This window comes from Oreochromis niloticus, linkage group LG3 (genome assembly GCF_001858045.2).
Source record: "Oreochromis niloticus isolate F11D_XX linkage group LG3, O_niloticus_UMD_NMBU, whole genome shotgun sequence".
In the NCBI taxonomy this organism is placed as follows: Eukaryota; Metazoa; Chordata; class Actinopteri; order Cichliformes; family Cichlidae; genus Oreochromis; species Oreochromis niloticus.
Genome location: NC_031967.2, coordinates 3,695,716 through 3,715,480, shown reverse-complemented (window position 1 = coordinate 3,715,480; position 19,765 = coordinate 3,695,716). Strand labels below are relative to the sequence as shown.

Below are 19,765 nucleotides of genomic sequence, written 5' to 3'. Positions count from 1 at the left end.
TCTCTGAAAATACACTGCTCAAAAAAATGCATCCGATCTCAAATCAAGATATAGATAGAAAAACAGCTAATGTATTAACGAAAACGTGATAACCAGCGTCTACTCCCCGGACTTTCAATTTGTGACTGTTGCAGGCTCATATTTCTACTGTGGGAGTTTAGTGTCATACTGCTAACTGCTGTTTACATACTACCTGATGCTACTATAGCGGAGATATCGGGCACATGTATGAGAGAGCACATAACCAGAGGCTGCTTACATTATAGCTGTGGACTTACTCATTCAAGGACAGGGCTCTCTAAATTTCACCAATGTGCAACCAGGGGAGCAATACAGGGTTAGGGTTAGGGTTAGAGGACAAAAGCACTAACTTTCGTCGGTCAATCCGACCATATGTCCCTGCTTCTAGCATACAACCCATTCAGGGCTCCCATTAATTAAGATTACAAAAACATGGCCTGAAGCTAACTCTCACCAGCTGCAGGACTGTTTCCAAAAAACAAATTGTATAATTTTTAAACACCCAGACTTAGAGGACTACACGGCTGCAGATTTGGGCTACTCCAAATTCTCCATGGGCACTGTGGAGCCAATGTGAAGAGAGGCATATTTGAGGATAAGCCAGCTTACAGCCTGAGAACAGAGGACCACCTAAGCAGCAAAAACAACACACAGGTATGCTGAAGGATCCACCACATCACTGGCTACAAGTCTGGCAACCTTTCAGCTACTGAGGGCAACGCCTTACTGGCAGAAAAGTAAAAGCTGTTCTTTGCCCACTTTGAGGCTGTCTCAGCAGCCCTCTATCACCCACACCAGTCTGTAAGCTGAATGCTGAGCACAGTGAACACAAGGAAAGTTGCTGGACCTGATAGTGAGGCTGGATGGGTGCTGAAAGACTGTGCAGACCATCTGGCTAGGGAATTGACCGTGATCGTCAACCATTCACTCACTCCTATCACAGTCCACCATTCCACTCTTCTTAAAGTCCTCTGTCATTATGTCCCCGCCACAAATATCCACTGTAAACAGATTAAATATTGGCCATCCAAGTAGCACTTACATCCTTTGTCATGAAGTGCTTTGAGTAAAGTCACATCATAGCCAGCCTGTCCTTGGGCGATCCTTGGACAAACATCAGTTTGTCTGTAGCACCAACAAATCTAAAGAGGATGCTATTGCCACTCTCCATTCTGCTTTGGTCCACCTGGAGCACTAAGAGGTGTATACAAGGCTGCTCCTTGTGGATTGTAGCTCAGTCTTTAATACCACCTTTCCACCGTAGACTGGTGTCCATGATCAGAGCCTCTATGCTGTCCTTTGAGCCCGCCATTCCTAGCCACTGATTGGATTTCTTGATTTCTTCATCCACTTCCGTTGGTAGTACATCCCATATTGTCCATAATAGTAATAGCGTGTGGGGTTTTTTTTGGAGCAGTTCGTTTTAGGGGGGGCATCTTCCTGATGTATTCGCAGATGCTCAGTGCTTCATCTCGAATTGTGGTATGGACACTCACTAATTTTTGAGTAGGCTCTCTTTCCTTTGTTTATAGCGCCTCAGGGGTGCTTTAGGTGGAGACCTCCGTGCATTGTGAGGAGTTTTCGCATGTCAACATCACTATCTCCCTCTGTGGCCACCTTAATATTTCAACTAGGTATCCGGTGATTGGTAGGGTATATATATTGATAACGTCTTATTTCTACCATTCAGCTGGCCTCTCAGTACCTATCTTACCTTTTGGAGGTATTTGGCGGTGGTGGTGGTCTTTGTGCATCTTTATGACCGCTCCCATTGGCCTATGACGGTCCTATAGATCTCCTTTTCTGGCTTCTGCCAACTCCATCCCTTCAGTCTGGATCACTTACCCTCTCTTTGCACCTATTAGGTCACACTTATCCAGTCCTGATGTCCTTGCTGTAGATCCAGGTGAGGTGGATAAATGAGTTAATGCGTCAAGCTGTTCTCTTGATGTACGATTTTTTCCTGTAAGAGGGCTACAGATGCGGTGGAGGACGCACACTTAGAGGCAAGAATTTTAATCACCAGATGTGCAATTTATTTACAAATGCTGACAACAAGGCTGCTCAGGTTAGTGGTATGGACAACAACAGACTAAAAGTATACAAAAACAAACTTAAAACAGCTCAGAAAAAACTCAGAAATTAATTGAAACAAAAAACAAGGCTATGCCCAACTGGGCTACTAGCCAGCACTTGAGTTTTACAGTGCCACCTTAAACTCTCCCTCGGGACTTCAGCTAAGACTTATGAAGCTTAAACTGCTCCCCAGATTCAAGAATGCAAGGATTTATCAATGAACTCACTTACTAAATATTTTTACACAAAGCATGACAACATTTTATTTACCACTTCTGAGGCTTTTACAAATAACCACAAGTACACAAGATTGTTTACAATGTTTAAGAGAGTCATCATGACCATCATGAGATAATTGTCATAGTTGTCTTATGTTAAAGTGGTTATTGAGCCATTAAATTAATAAACAATGCTTTTAAATTCTGTATTTGCAATGCAACAGTTTTCATTAGCAAGTTAAACCAGAGTACCACTGAGCTGAGGGCAGTTAGAAATGTCTTAATACCAGTGTCTGTGAAGGTTCTCAGTCATCCAGGTCATCATAGTCTAAGGAGCTTGGAAAGACAAGCATTTGGACTTCTTAAAGTTTCTTCTTTAAGGCCATTTGACCTCAGTAAATCACATGATAGGTTGGGGTTAGGTTTCACAATGGGTTCACCCAAAACCTTGGCTGATTGTGATCCACACCCATTTTCACACCTTAGCTTGTGTGATTAGATAGATGAATTAATAGGGGGTCTATGACCTCCTTGGGGACACTCCCATAGGGCTTAAATCTAAGACTCTCCACCAGTGACTCTTAGAACTAAAGAGGCTTCTCGGATGAGAGGTGTCTTTCCAAGTCTTTCAAAGTCTTTCCAAGCTCCTTAGTCATAATGTCAGTGTTTGCAAAGTGATGATCTTGTAATGGTGTCCATTTAAACTGAGATGCAGTCACTTAGTTTGGAACATATGATAAAACAGTATACATAATCAAGACCAAGAATCTTTAAATTTAAGTAAATGAAATGATTTGGGACAATCAGCTAAATTCCATCAAATGGTAATGAGATGGCAAGAATTTGAAGCAGATATAATGTGAAATGATCTCATCTCCTTTCACGTAGCCATGTTCTTTCACCCTTAGCTGGAGAAACGTTCTTGGGTTGTTTAGACTACCATTCTGCATCCTTGTGATTATGTGGTTTTTAAAAGCTGCAATGCGGTCTTTGTCATGCACTCTGTCCTTCTGTCTATGGCAAGACATATGAAACTCATCACCGTTTTCATTACCTCATCATCTTCTCTCTAATACTCTTTTTGCCTCTCATTAGGTTGTAAATCTGAGGCCGAGCTCTCAGGATTTACTGCATAATTTGCGTCTTCGAAAATATGTGTTTCCCTTGGCGGTGTGTCTTCACCTCAAATTCTTGCCAAGGAGGAAAATAACAAAATCTTTTCAATGTTTGGACTTGTTTTCTCAGGGTTGGCTTTTCAAATGGAGTTACCATGGTGTTAAAATCACCTACTGAAAGTAACCTGCCAGGCTGTCTCATAGTGAACCTCATTTGTCACGTCATCATCTTAAACCCTTCCTATCCTTTGAACCTACAAGACATTTAGCTATGTTAGTTCATAAATATGTATTCTGTGAAATGTTATATCCTCCATGGTAATTATCTATTGCACTGGATTTATTGCAAGCATTGGCGAAGCAGCAATGGAATCAATTTTCAAAATAAAAACCGGTCTGTCTTTCCAACATATTCGACTCATATTGAAAGAGGTTCTGTCAGAAAGACATATTTTGTTCGTGCCCTTGCAGTATGCCATCCATCAGCTCTCCACCATTCATAAGAGTTGGGTAGTGGATCTGTGGGTTAAACAAGTTGGCTTGGACAGCTTTGCAAGCCCCTGTCCATAGATCAGACATGATGTGTCTGATACACAGGCCACATCCACAGGAAGGCATACTGATCAGATGCCTAAACTACCTGTTGTGTCTGTGTCACAAAGGAGATGCTGATTTATAATTGATTACTTTGCTACTTTATTGCTATGAGAATGTATGTTTTTTCACTACAGTTCATCCAAGCATGGTGTATTTGGTTAAACTCTTTAATCAGCTATTTATGAAACTTGTTTTTGTTTTGTACTTCAGAACTAAAGGCCTCCGTAATAGCAAGAATATAGGCATTTAAGGTCATTTAATCAGATAGAGTTTCTTAGCTGAACACGGTTGATTTTCCTTACACGAATCATGACTTTGGCTTTGTCCTTACATGGTTCCAGCTGCTTTGTGGGTTTTTTTAGCTACTTTCTTTGATACTTCAAGAACATGTGGTACCTGCGCAGTTATGTGCACATTTTATATTACACTGGAAACAGCGCTGTTTGAGATTAGATCTAAGCTTCAAACTAATGTTTGTTTTCTTACTATTTCTTGGAAGAGACCAAAAGGAGAGTGTGTACAGAAAGAAAAAAAGGCCAAATGTCTGTGAGAGGTTTGTGTGCTCCCACCATATCTGTCGACTGCCTAAAAACTTGATTTCTAAAGTTTTTTTTTGGTTTTTATTTTGTTTTAAGGGTTTTTTTCAGTTTCTCAGTTGCACATTAACTGGCTTAATGCAGTGTGCACCAAAACAGAGCTCATGGAAACTGCATTTTGAAACTAGTTTCCACAGTGCTGAAAATTCATTCTTTTGGCATTTGTATAAACACGGGGAAAAAACCATCTTGAAGCTGCTGGTCAAAGTCAGAATTAGGGTTCATCTTCTTTGGACAATAAATGTGTTATAATCTTCATGAGAAGTAGAAAAAATCTGATCTGGAGCTAGCATGCAGCTGTGTGTTAATACAATGCAAAAATCTTTGGTACATCCAAACAAATTCAGCCCAAAGGTCAGACCATGCACTGCTAAAAGAAATTACAAAAAACCCAAGAGCTGCATTTCAGACTCTGCAGGCCCCAGTTAGCATGTTAAAAGTACAATTAGAAAAGTTGCATCTGAACAAACGACAGATGAGGCCAACGTTAAGTTGTTTGCCAATACATAGTTGGTAAAAACCAAAAAAGTCAAATGTGAGGACATCCGTCGCATATCTAAAGGTTTGAATCAAATTAGGTCATGAATCAGGAAAATGATCCAATACACAACAGCGAACCTATAGCGGGATGGCTTAAAAAGAAAGAATCAATGAAGTGGACTTACCCTATAAAGTTTGAGCTGTAATGAGCCTGTTTTTTACTTGCCAAAAAAATATTAGCTGGAGCATTATTTTATAACTTGTCAGCCCCTCTTTCCAATCCAAATATGGTCATATCTGATCTGGATTTTATTAGCAAGTACGAGAATACTTCTGCTGCTACCTTTAGGAGTTTCCTCAGTGGATGATCAGCCTCCATCTCAGCCTATCCATAGCATCCTTTTCTGTCACACTGCATGTCATCCTTAACTACATCATCTGTGATCTTTCTCTTTTCCTCATTCGTGGCAGCTCCATCTTTAACATCCTTTGGCCAGTATATCCATTATCTCTCCTCTGCACACATCCAAATCATCTAAACATGTTTCTCTATACTAATTTCTAATCCTGCCCATCCCGGTCAATCTCAGAGAAAACCTCAATGCCTTAAGCTCTGCCTTGTGTCTTTTTTTCAGCATCACCGTGTTAAAATGTACCACTTCCTTCTCACTCTTGCTGCTGTCCGTCTGTCACAAATCACTCCTAACACTTTCAAAACTGCTGGCTCCTTGAACTAGCTTCAACAACTCTTTTCCATAGCTTCATGATATGGCGTATAACCTTTATCCCTCTGTATTTGCTGCATTCTTCATAGCTGTCCTTCATAAAGTACTCAAACACACTATTCTACATTTGTTCATCATATTGAATTTTTTTCCAAAAATTTCTCTTTTATCATTATCATTATTTTATCATTTATAATTTTTATCATTATCATTATATTAGGGTAAGGTTAGAGTTAGCATCTATGATGACTTAGACCTTAAAGGGTTAAAGTGTGTCTAATAAAATATACAAATTAGAAGCATCATTGTACATGTCCTGTTTATCTTACAATGTTAATAGTCACAATGTGGGTAATTTTATTAAATTTGAATGGTATCATTTGGTATCATGACCTATTGGTATGAAAAATGCTTGTGTGCTTGTATGAACTCTGGAACCTGGTTTCCAGACAGGAAATACAACTGGAATTTGGCTAAATGCTGGCTGGCTGGATGGAGCCTGCTCTGATTATTTAGACCCCAACAGAATGTGCTGTTGCCCTCTAGCTCAAACACAGAATTACTTTGGTTGGTTTCGAGCTGTTCAATTTTCTACCTGCATGCCAATCAGTGCTGTTTGCCAGCATGATGAGTATAAAGGTCAGTATGTCCTGCACAAGTTTCATATATATCTCTCCAATCTCCAAACACACACACAATTATTTCCAGCAACATCTGCACTATAAATACCATATGACAGTAAGCTGAAGAAGCATGATGAAACCTAACTCTGCTCTGTGTCCCACCTGCTCCACCCTTAATTCTCCTCTTCCACTCAGTGGAAAGAAATGAAGTCATTTCACTTCATTCCATCTCTGGGATCACCCACCACATTGTTGGAGCATATGGCTTTTATATTGGACTGGTGTGATTCCTTGTGCATGATGGATAGTGTTGCATGCATGCTGCACTGTAAAAAAATCTCTTCAATTTCGATGACAGAATTTTTGTTTAATAATCCACGTTAGCATCAAAGGAAAAGCAAACTTTAATTTACAATATAAAGTTGCTGTGATTTGACACTTTATAAGGAAAATCAAATTTAATGCTGGGGCCCACACTGGGTTGCCCACTGTGGGCTGTGAGAGCAAATGGTAAATGGACTGAGCTTACTGATTAAAAGCCTGGAAATGTATTGCACTTTTGGGCATACTATAAGTTTTTAGATCATGTTAGTGGCATTTAAAATAAAATAAAGTGTTAAAATAAAGTGAGTTCTTCATTCATACTTTAGTTTGTTATTCAAAAGAAAGATGGATAGTTTGGTTATATTTACATAACTGAATCAATTCTAATAACCACACTGTTTCAATAATGCTGAGATTTAAACTTAAGGGGAGGCCAGTCCATGACTGATGGTGTTCTTGTGTGCATTGGCAATGTATTTGGGATCATAGGCTACGTCCACACGTACACGGGTATTTTTGAAAACTGAGATTTTCCGTTTTCGTTTTAAAAAATAATCCCGTCCACACGTAAACGCAGAAATGAAGGAAAACGCTGCTAGGAACATGCCAAAGCAACAGGTGGCGATATATTCCTAACCGTGTAGAAATGTTGGCCAATCAGAAGTCTAGAAGCCTCGGTAGGAAATAGTAAACAAAGATGGGGCATAGAAACAGAACCGAGTCGTATGTGTGGAGGGACAGTAACTATGTGTGTATATGTAAGCATTTAAACACTGCAGAGAGTACAATTAACAGTAACAGTATTGTAGAAATTCATTTCACCGAAACAATAACGTGGCGCACAGTGTGACGTCAAAAAAGGCGCACACCTTTGACGCTGCGTTTTCTCCGTTTTTCTTGTCCACACGTAAATGCAAAAACGGAGTTTTCGAAAATATCCACCCTGGCAGGCGTTTTTAGAAATCTCCGTTTTCAGTGACTGAAAACGCCGTTTACATGTGGACGAAAGGTGCAAACGCATAGAAAAATCTGCGTTTTCAAAAATACCCGGGTACGTGTGGACGTAGCAATAGTCACACTGAAAAATGACACCATTGTCAATCAGATGCTTTCCAGATGGTATTCCATGGAGAATGATGATGGTATTTTTTTGAAACCATGACAGAGACTCTACTGTGTTTTACAGATTGTAGATGCTCCCTGTTCAACCTCCCCCTGATCTCCTCCATGGATAGTAACCAAAAATGTCAAATTTGGATACATTGCTCCATAACCCCCTTTGCTGCTGATTTTTAATCCAGTTCTTCTGTAATTTGGCATAACTCAACCTTTCCTCCCTGTTTCCATTCCTTAAGAACTGTTTCTTGACAGCCTGCTTTTAAGGACATGACTTTCAGATACTGTTTAAATTACTAGAAAATATTAGGCCTGCCACTTGTTCTGTTGCATATGAAGCCAAGATATGCCACATTTTCAGCTAATATTTCCTGGGAATCACTTTGTTGACGGAAAATTATTATTTTATTCCAGTCAAACTCAGTTTTTTGTATATTCAGCTGAAGAAATTGCAAGAAATTAAAACTGGTATTAACAAATTGCCTTATGATATGAATTAAAATGGATTCTTTGCTCAAATGTTTGTTATGTGTTGACAAAATGTTCATCTCTTAATTTAAGAGATGAACTTTCCTTTTTTCATGCTTGAATAACACACAGGTATTGACCTGTGTGTTAATGCGGCTTAGGAAAAAAATTATCTAAAAATGTTTGAGCCTGGACTGGAAATGAGTGAAAAAGCAGTCAATGCCCAAGGAAAAGTGTGGAAAACTATTGCTCAAGAAGTGATTAGAAGCTTTCCAGACTTGCTTTCCAGGTCTGGCTCCTGGAAAGCAAAATATAAAGAAATAAGGACTGGCCTAAGACTTTTGCACAACAGTGTACCTAGCTTTGAATAAACCTAAACCCATACTTCTTGTCATAAGTCGTATTACTTCTGTAGATTACAGAATGCATGTAACAAATGCACATGTACAACAGAAAACCTAAAGCTCAGAAATCAAGTATGTTTGCCTGAGCAGGAAGCCCCATCCACCTCCATCCATCCTCTCTTCCTTCCAGGTCATCCTTCACTGAACCATCTAGCCTTTCAGAATGCATGTGTGAACACACGCATGTGAAAGTGTGTGTATGTGTGTAGACATACGAGTGCATCTGCTCCCATTTGCAGCAACCGCCAGATTTTTATTGTGTGCGTTTGCATGTGTATTTGGTTAGCTCCATTAAAAATGTATGAGCAAGTGGACAAACAGCCCAACAGAAAGGGGATTATGGGTGGAGGATGCTGACTCACAATGACTACATTTACATCAACATTAAACAAGCAAAACGTGTGAATATTATGATTTCTCAGAACAGTTCAGTAGAGGAAATCCAGTTTGATCTGACAACTGGCTGTAGGGGTGCCACTATACGCATTATTTTATAATGTCATGAAACATTCAGATGCAAATACCACAATGTCTGTTATCATTAATGTGGTGACTGCTGACATTTCCAATGACTCTGTCTTTATCTCTTAATGAGGTCTTAATTATGAGGTTTTTTCTTGCATGCACTGCCTGTTCAAATCTTTCAGAGCAACTTTAATCTGGGTTTTGACTCAATAATTCACTCACCACCAATTCATCTTTTTGAGCTGAGTCTTGGTGGGTGCTCTAGTGCTCATAGGTCCTGTTGAATGGATCACTTCCAGTTCAAATGTTACTTTCACACAGATGGCTCTTAAATGATCTCCAAGTGCACTTTCCTATGATGCAAAAATATAGTTGAATTATTAACTGCAAGCCAGCCTTTCCCTGAGGAAAACAGCCATAAACCACAACATTTCATCTCCATTTTTAACAGATTAAATTAATTATTCCACTAAAAACTTTGGTCACTGCCAAGTGTATCTACTACTCCCGTGGCCAATCAATATTGAGAGAAGATAATACCAAAGGTCTGGTCTTGTTTATTAACAGTGTATTCTAGCTGTAATGCTTGACCATGCAGGTTGAATTCATACTCTTTTTCCAATTGTAGAAACATGTACTTTGACACCAACAGTTACCTGGAGTGATGAAACTGGGGGTTCTCTGAGAAATTGTGGATACTACAGGCAGTTCTTGTGATTGCAGATCTATCAATATATCTATCAACCCTAATTTAAAGAATCTCATTGAACTGTAAACTATGGATGGAAAAGAGAAGAACAACAGAGTTAGCAAAGAGTTAACTAAACAGAAAAGACAGAACAATTTTTCTTTGTTTACTGGTAAGTTAACACTTCCAGCTGGACCTGAACCTTGTGGACATTACTTCCATCTGTTCTATGATCATTTTTTATGCAGGACCTAGAGGTTTTGGAAAACCACCAACTACATTTAAAAGCAGGTACCTAAAACAATTAGAATTTTAAAATGATATATTTTCTTATTTTTATTACCTATTACAAAACAGGGTAATAGAACTTGTTATTACAGTGATAGATAAAATAGACAAACACAGTAAATCTTAACCAACTTTTGTGTGATAATTTACTAATAAGTTAATCAGCGGATTGTTTGGAGCTTAATGAAACATTTTATCCGTATATATGTGAAAGCCATTTGTGCACACAGATATCTGTGATATCAGAGAGAGACAGAGCAATGAGAAAGCTCTATTTATGCACATACAGTACCTAAACTATTAGATGTTTTGAGGGAGGTCCATACTGTTAAAGGACCTGGTCCATTCTTTACCTAGTTTTCCTGCCAGCAGTACTCTTGTTAAGTCTGGATGAAAGCCATGGCTCCATACACTGCTGTAGAAATATCAGATTCAAGGATCACCTTCTTTACTAGCTTTCTTACTCTGCGTATGTGCGCTATTTCAAAGTTAGTCCAATTTCAGTTCATTTTAATCTTATTTATATAATGCCAAATCCCCAAAACCAGTTGCCTAAAGGCACTTTATATTGTAAAGGTAAAGATCCTCAATAACACAAAGAAAGCCCCAACAATCATGTGGCCCCCAATGAGCGAGCGTGTTAGTGCCAGTGGGAAGGAAAAACTCCATTTCAATATGAAGAAACCTACAGCAGAACCGGGCTCAGGGAAGGGCGGCCATCTGCCCCAACCGGTTGGGGATGAGTGGATATGGACAGGACAAACACATCCTATGGAAGGCAGCCAGAGATAATAAGAAATAATTAAATGCAGAGAGGTGTATAAACACTTAGTGGAAAAGGTGACTGAAGAAGAAATACTCAGTGTATCATAGAAATCCCCCAGCAGCCTAAACCTGTTGCAGCATAACTAAAGGAGGATTCTGGGTCACCTGATCCAGCCCTAACTATATGCTTTATCATAAAGGAAAGTTTTAAGCCTAATATTAAAAGTACACTGTAAAAAAAAAATTGTAATATAAAAGTATTGTACTGTGTATTTTACAGTTTTGTATTGTTTTTCTAGAATATCATTAAATTTACACAAATAGACTGTGATTTCACATTTCAAATGTAAAATAACATAAAATCACTGTAAATGTAATAAAACATAATTTTCTTGTTTTTTGAATATATTTGTCTGTACTTATGCATATTTAGATTGTTAAAATACATTCACAAATGTATCATAATTTCATAAATATTTTCTGTTATTTGAAAGATTGAACTGTTAAATTCAAATGTAATACTATGGAAAAATATATAAAATGATTCTTATAAACTTTTTTTACATCAAATATATAGGGCGATTGTGGCTCAAGAGTTGGCAGCTTGTCCTGTAGTCAGAAGGTTGCCGGTTCGAGCCCCGGCTCGGACACTCTCAGTCGTTGTGTCCTTGGGCAAGACACTTCACCTACTACCTACTGGTGATGGCCAGAGGGGCCGATGGTGCGATATGGCAGTCTGCCCCAGAGCAGCTGTGGCTACAACTGTAGCTTGCCTCCACCAGTGTGTAAATGAATAGTGGAATTGTAAAGCGCTTTGAGGGTCTCGAAAAGCGCTATGTAAATGCAACCCATTATTATTATTTAAACTAACAATTTTAAACTGTTAACTGTATATTTCTGTACATTTAAGTATTATTATTCATAATGCCGCATTCATTGACCTTGTTTATAGGTAATTTCATTGTTTAATCACATTAAAATGTTCCTAATTTAATGTTTAAAAGCACTTGAAAAAGGCAAAATCCCATGTAAAATTAGGGCAACAAACTGTATTGTCATTACTGAAAATAACCGTATTTTTAAGAGAAAGTTATTTTCTGTTATTTTCTGGTATTATTTTGGTGCCCCAGCTGCCGGAATATTACTGTTTTTTTAGGATTTTTTTTTTTTAACAGTGTAGTAATGGGGTGATACAGTACTATAAGGTCATCAAGATGAGATTGGACTTGATTATTCAAGACCTTGTATGTGATGAGCAAGGCTTTAAATTCAGTTCTGGATTTAACAGAGAGCCAGTGAAAAGAAGCCAATATAGGAGAAATATGCTCTCTCTTTCTAGTCCCTGTCAGTACTCTTGCTGAACATTTCGGATCAACTGAAGACTTTACAGGGAGATTTTAGGACATGATAATAACAAATTACGGTAGTCCAGGCTACAAGTAATAAATGCATGAACTAGTTTTTCAGCATCACTCTGAGACAGGATGTTTCTAATTTTGGAGATATTGCCCAAATTGAAGAAAGCAGCCCTACATATTTGTTTAATATGTGCATTGAAGGACATATCCTGGTCAAAAATTATACCAAGGTTCCTCACAGTGTTACTGGAGGCCAAGATAGTGCCATCCAGAGTAAGCATCTGGCTAGAAACCGCATTTCTAAGATTTTCAGGGCCAAGTACAATATATAGTATTCACACTGTATGTAGGGCAGTGTTTACCAACCTTTTGGAGCCACGGCACATATTTCAAATGAGAAAAATCACACGGCACCCCATCAAGCAAAAATAGGGACTTGGCTCGGTTTGTCCCCAGTATACCCTTTTTGCTTCCTTCTGACCACTACTCATGCTAGGGCCTTCATCTGGGTCTGAATTTTCTCCAGGACCCTGGTCAGATTAACTACTTTTTCAAATATTTGTCTATTGCTTTTACGCGCTGTGTTGTCTCACTCACAGCATGACTATTATGCAGTTTCTTCTTCATCTTCTTCTGTTTTACTGGCAGTTGGCAACCCATTTAATTAGAGCAGGTAGTTAGGTACTGCCCTCTAGTGGAAGAGAATGTTCTGCCTGTTACTATTGCTGGGCGCTTAGGGTACTAATCAGGTGGAACCAGATAATCTTCCACGGCACACCCGATCATTTCTCACGGCACACCTATGTGCCGCGGCACAGTGGTTGGGAAACATTGGTGTAGGGGTTATAGTTGGTGTCACAGATAAGAGCTGAATAGTGAAGCTTATCCCTTAGGCAATTTCAATTCACAGAGACCTGAATCGATTTAAGTTCTTAAAATGTATAGTAAGCTAATTTTCAAAATTAAGCAACATTTCCTAAAATATACAAGTGTACACATTTAAGACTGAACTGCAAATATTTCCTTGTTGTTATTTGTCTCAGGTAAAAGGAATAAGAATATTCAGAGTTAAACACTCAGTTTTGGAACCTTGCCATTTATCTTCATATGTTGGGGTATTTTATTCTTTTTTATTTATTTATTTATTTGTTAATAGGTTAAGCATTTTAAAGCAGAAAAGAAAAGGCAACAGAAAAAGAGCAGACAAGGTTGACAGGTAATCATGGATAAAGCGCCAGTTAAATAAACATTCGTGGTTGTGCTGATGGATATTGATCTTGGGGACTGTCAACAGGGGTTGACTGCACCATAGAGATCACTCAGAGATCTAAAGATATTTTTGATTTTAATATCCATTGGCTCATTTTTCCTTTTAGAAAAACGTTAATGTTTAGATTATTTTCATACACTGATCCAGTGCTATAATAGGAAATATTTGTTTTATCCGTGACCTATGCAGTGGTGCTCAATCAGCATTATGTAGGCCAATTAAAAGTTCATACCAAAGAGTACACCATACATAAACACCATATATATATAAGTTGTAAAAATAAATTATTGAGTAAATTCAATATTATATTGTATAATATTCTGACACATCTAGCAGTTTCAAGGAATTTAACATTTTTCAGTTCCGTGATGTGCATCATGTTTCCGTTTACTTGTCCAAAATGTTAACTGGCTCTACTCTAAAGACATGATTCTTACGTAGCTATTCCAAGAGCTTTAGACCATATCCCAAGAGTTGTTATGATTGGATTGGCTATGGGATATTGTCAGAGTATGGTTGCCAAGGCCTGAAATATTTTTCTTTTTTGTGTTAACAATAACGATTTAAATGAGAAAAAAAGAGTACTGTTGTATTTAGCCACACTGTAATGGATCTTTTCACAAACCCACACACTTACACAACCGTATGCATTAACTGTATAGGTTGGACTGTAATGATGAGCTACACTCAAGTATTGCCTATCTACCACACACACATGCACACAGACACACAGAGCTCACTGACTGCAATGAGAATGATGATGATAATGGGACTTCCAGACCTGGACATTAGAGCTGGCTAACTTCTCAACTGTGACGCACTGCCACCAGAGATTTATAATGCCTTGACGTCAACATTCCTTATACACTTCCCGTTAAGAAAGGTGAGCCTGCATTGGGAGTGTGTGTATGAAACAATACCATTTACAGTGCTGTCCAAGCAATGTGAACCCCAGTTGATACTGATTTACTTACTTCTTCAAGCCGTGTTTTATTTTCAAGTACTGTGAGGCCTTAAAAAAGTAGCTACCCCTGGCCCATGGTTTGTTATGGCAATAATGTGAAACATCTGAACATTTTATGAATGCTTGCATGTACATAATCATGTAAATGAAAGTGATTGTGCCTGCTACTGGATGTATTTTGAAAGCGGCATGGCTTGTTTGATGGGCATATTGATGTACATACTGATGTGCATATTTATGTGCTTGGCATATTTATGTGGCTGGCTAGTGGAGTGGGAAAACCACACACACATTTGGAGCAGAAATCACAAGTTCAATTCCCTCCCGGTATCCAGTAAGGGTCCTGGCTAGGCCCCCCATGCCAAACACCAAGCCCTGGAATGGCGTGGTCCACAGCTCGGACACCGTACATTTCGTTGGATGTTGTACTCTGTATGATTGTGTATGTGACCAATAAAGCTTGTTTCTTCTACTGCGCCTGTTGTAACACAGGCAGCAGGAGGTCTGGGATCCATAGGAATTTCTCCATTCCTAACCCACAATCAAGAACAATGGATTTGAAACAGGAAAGAAATGTGTGGTTTTCATTCTGTTTCAAACTTTATATAAAGCCTTAGGACCAATAATTCTTGATTAACTAGCATATAAAAATGAGATATTCTACATGTCTGGTTGGCAAGAAATAGTGAATATATTCCGAGCTGATTCCATTGGTTGCTGTTGTCGTCTTTTTCCTTGCTTTCTATATACCATGCTTTTGCAGGAAAATTGCTTAAAGATTCTGCAATAAAAGGAAAAACTCAGATGACTCACATAGCTCAATTTGCTTAAATATCAAAGTACTAAGTCCAGAAAGCAGTGCAGTCTGAGTCACCCAAGTTTATACACAAGTTTAGTGTGTAGAAATCACTGTTGCTGTTGAAGTTTCTATAAAGTTTGAACATGTTCAAAACAAAGTTAGAGTGTGGGTGCGCCCACAGTGCCCCCACGGCATGTTTGCTAGGAAGGAACACGCATATTTTCATGAACAATCAAATGCATAACAGCCCACCCTGACAAGTCTTTCCATTCCATTTTGGTCAAAAGAGTGTGTGTGTGTGTGTATGTGTGTGTGTGTTTGTGTGTGTGTGTGTGTGTGTGTGTGTGTGTGTGTGTGAGAGGAGGGGCTATGGGCAGTATGTCTTAGTGCACACTGAGAGGTGCTCAGGTTGGCTGCTGTTTTGACAAGCATATCTTGAATACCTACCTTTTATCAAGTAAAGGGGGAAACACCCAGACTCAAAACAGCCAAACCACGGACACACACACGTACGCACACACACACGTATACACAAACACACACACACGGATGACCTTGCTCAGAAAGAGTTAGACCACTTTCCTTAACTCTTAGCCCTCTGATACTGCTGAAGCGACACTGATAGTATGTTTGTTACATAAATGATCATTCTGCTATTGAGTCCACTTTAGATAATTGTTTTTTATCGTTGAGACAGTTTCTCTGATAATTCCTGTTTTTATTGTACATTCATAATTTGAACTGTAATGATCTGGAGTACTCGGAATATCTATGGCAGCCAAGACATTGTTCCATTGGTTTTATTTGCATTGCAATTACTATTAGGTTTATGCACTCAGAAATATTTTTATATCAACCACAAATGTATAAAATGTAAAAGGTGAAAAACAAACCACAAATATTTAAGCTTTTCCAAATGTTCAATTCAATTTTATTCATACAGCGCCAAATCACAACAACAGTCACCTCAAGGCGCTTTATATTGTAAGGCAGACCCTACAATAATACATACGGAGAAAAACCCAACAATCATATGACCCCCTATGAGCAAGCACTTTGGCGACAGTGGGAAGGAAAAACTCCCTTTTAACAGGAAGAACCCTCCAGTAGAACAAGGCTCAGGGAGGGGCGGCCATCTGCCGTGACCTGTTGGAGCTAAGGGGAGGGAGACACACTGTGGAAGAACAGTGGATGAAATTATATACAAAAATTGAAATGGGACACTTATAGCAATCAATTGCAGATAATCTGTAGTTCCCTTCATCATTGGTTGACGTTTTACAAAACCAGCTTGCATCAAATTGATGGTGATTTTTTACAGCCAAAGAGTTACCAAGAGTTCATTTCCTTTGCCTTCTTCAAATCCAGTAAAGCAAAGAATTTCTTGACATTGTCCAAAATAACATTTTGGCTTGTTAAATATAATGCATATATAACGCCTGATAATTATGAGCAGATGTCCAATGAGTTCAGGAGGGCAGTTAAAGTGGGGGAATCCCTGGCTGTTTTTAGTAATGATCCACAGGGGTCCCTAGCTGATGTACAGAGCTCAAGATCTTATTTTTGTTGCAATTACCTTGTTAATCAGTCTGTACTTTTCCTTATCAGAAAGCTACACGGGAATAATGACATATACAATCACACCAAGTCATTCATTTAGTCCCAGTGTGAGTATTTGACTGAGTCTGGCATGACCATCCATCCTCTGGTTTGTCATAAGACCCTGACAGTACCACACTCCACCAGTGGCTTTCCACATTGCAAAGACAAGGCGAGCCTTGTCCCAAAGCCAAACCATGTGTCTTAATTCAATAACTAGAATGGGGGATGGGTTGGGGAACTGGTATGTATTCCAAGTCAATCCAAGTGTCTATCTTGTGACTCTGGATTTGTCACTTGGGCTATTTTATTTAGTTTCTGAACATATGCTGTATGTGGAATCTTTTCATTATTGTACAAATAGAGGTGGCTTGTTGCTGTTGTTTACAGTATATACATTTTCTCCCTTTTTTTTCCAGGAGTTTATGATGTAATGAAAACATTTATGGATAAAATATGGTATATGAAATATTCACAGTTAATGACTTCTGTCTGATGCCATGAATGGGTGGAGTGAGGTGGAAAGCATTTGGGATATACATTTTTAATAGTAATGCAAATGGCCTTGTGCTTTGGAATACAAAACTGTCACTAGTTATAGATTTTGATAAACCTCTATGGCATTAGCTGCCAACAGTAATAAAACTTTAACCCAAAAAAAGGTACTGCATACTTAGATCGTATGTGGTAGATCCTGACCAGTTTGTGATTGGTTACTGGCTGTGGCTACTCCCCAGGTGAAACTGTGGGTCCTGCACATAAAAACTCCTCGTGATTGCTTTTTTGCTAGGCGGTTGCTACAGTCAATTGTAGTTTGCATGGAAGATGCCGTCTTGTCTGTAAACACTTGCTATTCACTCTTGAACTATAGTTATACTTCAATGATGTTGATGCAAACAAAGAAAAGTTTTGCAACACTTTTCAAAAGGTACAACTTTTACTCTGAAGGTAAACATTCTCAGTTTCTGATATGCATTGCACATTTTACAATTTCACTATAATTTGGCAAGTCATTTGTAATGGTTTGACTGTCAAGCGCTGGACCTGCTAGTGACAAAGTAATCAAAAGGAGGTTTTCAGTGCAGTACTGTATACCTCTTTGTGCCCAATTTCATGCTAGTGAGAGCAAGCAACTATCTGCAACCACTTGCTGGCTGTAGCTCAGGGAGTAGAGCAGGTCATCTGCTTATTGGAAGGCTGGTGGTTTGATCTCTGGCTACTCCGACCTGCAGTCTTTGGTAACATACTAACCCCAAGTTGCTCTCCAGTGCATCCTAATGGACGCACTGGAGAGCAACTTTTGTGAATGTTAGACAGAAAGCACTTAGGCACAGACGAATGTGCTTGTATGAATGAGTGAATGAGGCATATTGTATAAAGCACTTTGAGCGCTCAGGTGGAGTAGAAAAGCGCTATATAAGAATCAGTTCCTATACCATTTATTCTCCTATCAGTCAAAGAGTGGTTGTTAGGCCTGCATGAATGGGGCTTTAGAAATCAATTTTTACAACGTGTTTGTGCGTGTGTATTTTCTCTCACTAGGGTGTCTGAATAACTCGACAGGTTGATGACTGACTGGAATCGGTAAGTGTCCAAGTTATTACAGTATCTCAATCTCTATTAGATTTAATAAAAGTAAGTGGGAAGAAGACTGATGTCACTGTTGACTTTTAAAGAAAGCCAAGTTAACTTTCATCCAGTATGCAATTTCAGTGCGATCACACTTGTGCATACACATTATAAAAAAGAAAAGTGTGTTTGAGACTCTAGACTTGAGTGGAGAATAAACAGTCTGGTGCTTTTTCACTGTAACCTCTCTATCCTTTCATCACTTATCGCTACTCACCACAAGCTGCCTCTCCATCTCATATCTCACCCTCATAAAAGTCTCATAACCCAACCCGAAATCCTCCCACTAGATTTGTCCACTGCAGTTAACTGACTTTAGGGTCATCTAGTCTGCATACAGCCTTACAGTGCACCAACATACCTCCTGTGTTTTAAGCTCAACAGTGTTTGGTACTAGCGAAGTTAGTTGCAATGGAGGTAAAATCCAAAGGGGTTTTATGTTCACGTTAGCCTGCTGTTCATTTTGACAGGCGTGTCCAAAGCAATAGTCTCTGAAACACTGTTTGTGTGTGTGTGTGGCCTTTTGCTGTCTGTTGTGTTGAATTTGAGGCTCTGTCGCCTGAGGAAAATTGGCAGCAATCCTGTGTGTGAGTGGAGAAGATTTTTTTTAAAAAGCAACTCATATTTCTGAAAAGAGAGATTTAGTCATAACTCAAACACAGAGAAAAATAAAGCTGTATTATCTTCTGGTAACTTTTATATCAACAGTGGATTAAATCACTATGTGTACTGTGTAAGGGATCATCAGTTGGGAATCCAAAAGATATTATCACCCTTCTCTCGATTTTTAAATAATGGTGTTTATAATAATGGGTCTTGTTACACTTGTTTGTGATAAAAAAAATGTTGTTGTTACCTTAAACAAATGAAGGCAATGCCAAAGTATCAAAATCTGCCTTTCGTCTAGAGCCCACGTGAAGCTGAGATGTCAGTTGAAGCCACATTATGTTTCTTATTCTTTAGGGAAATGCACTTCAACAGCCTCTGCCAGTCTGTGGTTCTTCTTGAACTCGTGAGACCAAAAGGTGATCCGGCACATTATTCTTTCTCTCCACACTGCACACTGTTCCCTTCCTCACAGTCTCAAGTTCCACACTGAAAAAAGGGCAGGGTAGAGCAAGTCTCCCTCCTCCCCCTTCCTCCTCCCCTGATGGCAGATGGGATATTGAACTCAGAC

General features: G+C 38.9%; 1 protein-coding gene across 2 annotated transcripts in view; it reads left to right on the top strand.

The window, feature by feature from the left end:
- Positions 1 to 19,765, top strand: part of afap1 (actin filament associated protein 1) — a 94,106-nt gene that overhangs the window by 19,196 nt on the left and 55,145 nt on the right. The window contains exon 2 of one of the 2 annotated variants that reach the window (XM_025899365.1): positions 18,502 to 18,543. The exons of the other annotated variant lie outside the window; for it this stretch is intronic. The gene's annotated coding sequence lies outside the window, so the exon portion shown is untranslated. The remainder of the gene's footprint in view (positions 1 to 18,501; positions 18,544 to 19,765) is intronic. 2 annotated transcript variants of the gene reach the window in all.